Genomic DNA, 6,093 nt, shown 5'->3' on the forward strand with positions numbered 1-6,093 from the left:
GATCTAGCTCCTAGTCACGCCCCCAGGCGCCGGCGCCAGGATGCGGAAAATTCAAACTTGGTCGTTCCCGCTCATCACAAAAGACGCCACAAATCCGGCGATCACAAGTTCACAGCTCGGCGATCGGATGTAGTCTGGCGTACAAAAAACAGAGCGCCGCAAGTTCGCGTGCGCAACAAATCACTCGACGAGGTCGGCTTCAGGCGTCGGCGGAGTCGGTGTGCGCGGGCTCAGCGGTGTCGGAGCTGCTTCGGTGCTGGGCGGTGTCGGCGCGACTTCGGTGCTGCTGGGCGGCATCGTGGAGGCGTCATCACTCGGGCTTGGCGTGTGCGTCGGCGTCGGCGTCGGCAGCCTTGTCGAGGGAAGTTGGTTCAGGATGAGGCCGCGCTCCGCCAAGTACCACGCCTTGACCGCCTCGTCGGTGCTCTGGAGCATGTCCGCCCCGCCCAGCAGGAAAGCCAGGTCGGTGTTTCTTTTCTTCGCGGCAACGTTTGTCCGGAGCAGGTCGAGCTTGACGGCGCTGCTCGACATCAACGCCGACCAGCGCGCCTCGGTCTTCTCTTCACGAAGGACGGCCCGGTCCTGCGCGTCGGCGAGGCAGTGCTTGATGGACTCCTACACTCGAGCGGTGGCCGCGTCGGCGTGTTTCCCCTTCTTGGCAACTTTGTTGCCGTCCGGCCGCCCTTCCGATGCGCCAGGAGTCGGCGTGTCCGGCTTGTAGGTCTCCTTGGCCTTGTCAAGGGTGCGCCGGACTTCCGCCTGTCGTGGTTCTAAGTCTGACAGTAATGTAGGGGGTTAAGTATGGAGAGGCGAGATCTTAGCTATGGAGAAGTTGTAAGGACGCAAGATTTACGAGTTCAGGCCCTTCTCGGAAGAAGTAAAAACCCTATGTCTCGGAGCCCGGAGGCGGTCGACTGGATTATGTGAGTATGAGTTACAGAGGTGCGAACCCTTGTCTCGGAGGAGGGGGTGGCTTATATAGAGTGCGCCAGGACCCCGGCCAGCCCACGTTACGAAGGGTTCAATGTACATTAAGGCAGGGCGTTACTGGTAACGCTAGTAATAAAGTGCTATGATGACCATAAAAGCTATTTAATGACCGATCGTTAGCGTGCGGGGTGACTTTAGGTCTCCTGGCCGTCGAGTGGTTGGATCTTGGTCGAGTGATCGCTTCTTGGTCAAGTGACTTTGAGTCTGTCGAGTGGAACACCTCCAAGTCGACTGAAAGGTGATTTATTCTAGAGGTGTCCTTGGGTAGGGCAGTTAGGACAGGTCCGTGACCCTACCCTAGGTACATAGCTTCATCATTAGCCCCCGAATGGATCGAGGTTTGAGTGGGGAAGGAGTTGAGGACTTCTCCGACTCGTTTTCTATGTCGTGAGCATATCTTGTTTCGGATCAACGGACTTGAGTGATGACAGCAACTCCCTTTTCAGTCGCCTTGATCCATTCTTAATTCTTCGCCGAGTGAGTTTCTTTACTTGTAAGGCTCCGAGTGATGGTGCGGAGGAGATCTTTGGTCTGACAAGTTATTTGCTGCCCGCGGATTTAGTGGGATCCGAATTTTGGGAAGCGCGCGGGACGGGGGAGGCCGCAGTAATCGGACGAGATAGAGCGGAGCTGCCTCGATCCCCGCACCACCTTTTTCGCCACGTATCGCTCGTGTGGTCGTTACGGGATTTGACAGAGCCATCTGGGCCTACCTGTCAACCACTCGGAAGCGGCCTCATATAAGGCGTTGGACTGGAGTCTCCCGAACAGTGCGCCCCATTATCTCTTCTCCTCCTCACGCCTCTCCTCTGCGCTCGCTCTCGCTCCAACGCCACCGCACCACATGCGTCTCGTCGGCGACAATGGTGAAGGAGAAGACAGCGGCTCTGGAGCGGGCAAAGAAGGCGACGGCGAGGTCAAAGGGGAAGGCGACGAGCCGGGGCGGATCTTCCTCGCGGACTGGCCTGCCGAAGGGTTGGATCCAGGGCGACTGGATCCACTCGAGGATCTCCCAAGAAGACCTCGACGACCTGGCCGAGGGAGGGCTGATCCCCTACGACTCGGCGCGGCTTCCGGGGAAGGAATCCGAGCCGCAACCCCGGGAGGGTGAGCGCGTTCTTCTTGCCACCCACGTCGACCGTGGGTTTTCCTTGCCTCCTCATCCTTTCTTCCGAGGGTTTCTAAACTTCTTTGGGGCTCAACTCCACCATTTTACCCCCAACTCAATCGTTTATCTTGCCGCATTCATTTCCTTATGTGAGAACTTCTTGGGTTGTCGACCTCACTGGGGTCTTTTCAAGCATATTTTCACTTGTCGCTCCTAGACAGTGAAAAAGGCTAATCCGAGTGACAAGAGGACCCAAGTGATCCAGATGTGTGGGGGTCTTGGCATCCAGACGAGGGGAAAAAGCTCCTTTCCGGCCATGATCCTTCCCGATTCAGTTCGCAGATGGCAGTCGACCTGGTTCTACTGCAAAGACCAGTCGACACCAGGGCAATCGACTGGCCTCCCTCCCTTTACCATGGACCGAGTGGAAAAACCCTCCCCTTTGAAGGTGCTCCCGGAGGAGAAGGCGCACGTGAAGGTGTTGGTCAACCGAGTGGTCCAGCTCATTCGTGACGGGGTCACTGGTATGGATCTCTTGGAGGTCTTCCTTCAGCGGCACATCCAGCCTCTCCAAGCCCGAGACCACCCGATGTGGATGTATTCGGGTCTAGAAGACTCCACTCGGATCCACCCGGAGGAGGTCGATGACGACACGCTGGAGAAGTGGCTGTCGAGCATTACCGGGAACAAGGACAATCCCAGAGGAGCCAGGAGAGTTCCCCCATTTGACCAGTCGCGTGCACCAAAGTAGGTCTGATTCTGAGTTTTTGCTTGTAGTCTGAATTCACTCGCGCAGCTATCTGTATTGCGTCGACTAACTTTGTTCTCCCTGCTTTCTTTCAGGCCATTATTGAAATGTATTCTATGCCCAACGGGGAGCAAGAGCAAGCTTTGGAAGGCGAGGCGAGTGGTGGAGAAAGTGGCGAGTGGACTTCCGATGGTGAAGGGGATGGTGGAAGTGACGACTCAAGTGATGGGGAAGAAGTCGAGTCGCCTCCTCGCATAGAGAGACGATCCAAGCTTGACCAAGAACGGTTGAGTGCCCGCGACAAGGCAACTGCTCAGGCTGGTCAGTCTTCGAAGCGTCCTCGGGTCTCTTCACCAACCCCGACTGAGAAGGCGCCAAAGCACCCCAAAGTTGCAGAGCCGAAGACTCGGAAGGCGCTGCCAAAGATCAAGATCGGTATCCCTCTCGCCTCCGCGTGAGTGTCTCTCCTTGTATTCACTCGACGCTCCTGTTGTTTGTTTTTCTTGTTTTAACTGGATGAACTCTGGAATTATTAGCGCTGCCACTTCCGGGACCTCAGCTTACAGGGATGATGATGAGGTGATGGAGGATGCGGTCACTTCTAATCCGGGTATGATTTCTGCCATACTATCTTTCTTTGGTCGATTCAACTGCATCGTGCATCGTTGGGTGACGTGATTTTGGTAATTTGAACTTTGCACAGCTCCCAACATTATTGACCTCCCTGATGATGATGAAGAGCCCGAGAGGTCTTTGACGAGGAAGAGTAGGCGAGCTCCTGTAAGTGAGGCGCTATAGTCGACGCCGAGGGCGGAACTAGTCGTTCAGGACACTGGTGACGTCAATCGGGGTTCTGTTACCTTCGCGGAGCCCCTGTCGAGTGCCTTGCCTTCTTCTTCGACTGCTTAGGCCCCTGTCAACCCGCCTTCAGTTTTTGCGACCCATCATGTCCCAGAGGACGAGGTGAATGCTGCTAGGGAAGCCATACGCCAGGCGGGCATTATGATGGAGAAGATGAAGATGGTGCGGGACGCCAGCCAAGCCGCCTATGATGCCAGCTCGGCTCTCCAGAGCAACGTTCAGGTTAGTCGGCTATCTGAAGATTCTTTCCGAAAATCTTTGCGTCTGTACACCCACTGGGTGTGTCGATTGAAGTTTTGGACTAGTGGAGACTACGGTGGACTGCTGGCAGTCGACTGTAGTCTTTGTATTTTGCCGAATGTATAAACCAAGCTGGTAGTTTGTCTCTTCCACTCGACTTCGACGGGCCAGTCGAGCGGGATCAGAACCGGTGGGGGCACGCTAAGTGCACCCACTGGGTGTAGTCCCCGAGACTATGGTGGACTGCTGGCAGTTGACTGTAGTCTGAGTTCTACTTTCTTTCTCTCTTTTTTTGGACTCGACTTCGGCGGGCCGGTCGAGTGGGATCAGAACCGGTGGGGGCACGTTAAGTGCAACCACTGGGTGTAGTCCCCGAGACTATGGTGGACTGCTGGCAGTTGACCGTAGTCTTAGTATTTATTGGCTTTGTTGTTTTTTTTTGCTGTAACGATAACTTCTCCCCTTTGATTTCAAAAATCTTGCGATCTTGGAGCTCGCTTTGCTGACTTGGAGAAGCAGCAGATTCAACTGAACCTTGATTTGGAGCTGGCCAGGACAGAGCTGCAAAAGGTCAGAGACGGCGCCGGTAAGACGATTTTGTCGACTGGTTAGTTTTTAGGCTTGAGTACCCTTCTGCTATTTCCGAATCAATCATCATTTCTTTGCAGAAAAACTGAGATAAGCTCTGGCGAAGAAGGATCAGGACTTGGCTGCTGCCCGTAAGGAGGCTGACGACAAGACTGCTCTGGCCGAACAGAAGCTGGCTTCGGTCGACCACTTAGAAGAAGAGAATACCAGGCTGAAGACCGCTCTGAATGAAGCCAACAGGGAGTGTACACGTTGGAAGAAGGATGACCTCAACTTGAACGAAAAGATGGAAGGCATCGCTCGCAGGAGGGACGATCTGGAGAGCTACTTGAGGAGCCTCGCCAAGAAGTTGTACATCAAGCTTGAAGGTGCATATTTAGTTCCGACTGGTGTTTTTTTGTGTCGACTCAGTGTATGAAAATTGACTTATCCTTGGATCGTGAATGCAGAGTTTTGCCAGAACTTTGAAGAGGAGACTGGGCGGATCGAACCAGGTTTGGATCCAATCAACTCTCCCGTGAAAGATGAAACTACCATGAATCTGCTCCGACTGGAATCTCGCATCGACGGTGCCGTGGACTACTTGGCTCGACTGAAGGTCGCCATGTCACGGATCGACCCGGCACTTTGGCCAGAGGCTACGCTCCAAAACGATCTCGAGTCTCTGATGACTCGACTTAACGGAATCCCTGACCGAGTGCAGGAGTGGAAGACGTCTTCTGCTCGGTGTGGCGCTGATGTGGCTCTGTCCTTGGTTCGTGTCCACTGCAAGGAGGTGCGACAAGACAAGCTGGCAGCAATCAAGGTCGCCAACACCCAGAAGCATGACTTCCGAACCTTTATGGAGACTTTCATCGCTGCAGCCACTCGGATAGCCGACGGCGTCGACCTAGATGAGTTTGTCGAGCCTGCCAGCCCTCCTCCCGCGGAGTGAACAAACTCTTATGTCCCACCTTAAATTTGCCTCGGAATGCCGAGTGGTTTTTGTAACCGTTAAACTTTTTCGGGCTGCATGCCCGAGTACTTCGATCTGTGGTCTGGAACCTTTAGAATTTATCTGAACTTGGTTTACCGTTGAATATCTTTATGAATCTCCTACTGAGTGAACCCATTCTTCATTCGAGACAACTTTTGCACTCGCAGCGCAGTTCCGAAGGAGAGGGAAGCAGTCGACCCATGTCTTGTATTTGTGGCGAAGCTCTCCAGGAGAAGGTGGCAGTCGAACCGCCCCTCGTCGTCCTTGAGGATTGAGATGTGTTTTGTACTTGTGAGTACTGGACTGCAGCTAAGCCCCCGAGTGGGAGGATCGCTCTCCACTCGGTAGGATTTTTTTAAACTTAGGCGAGTGCCGGACTGCAGCTAAGTCTCCTAGTGAGAGAACCTAGGCGAGTACTGGACTGCAGCTAAGCCCCCGAGTGGGAGGATCGCTCTCCACTCGGTAGGATTTTTTTCTCGAACTTAGGCGAGTGCCTGACTGCAGCTAAGTCTCTAAGTGGGAGGACTTAGGCGAGTACTGGACTGCAGCTAAGCCCCTGAGTGGGAGGATTGCTCTCCACTC

The sequence above is a fragment of the Triticum aestivum genome, chromosome 6A (assembly GCF_018294505.1).
Source record: "Triticum aestivum cultivar Chinese Spring chromosome 6A, IWGSC CS RefSeq v2.1, whole genome shotgun sequence".
NCBI lineage: Eukaryota > Viridiplantae > Streptophyta > Magnoliopsida > Poales > Poaceae > Triticum > Triticum aestivum.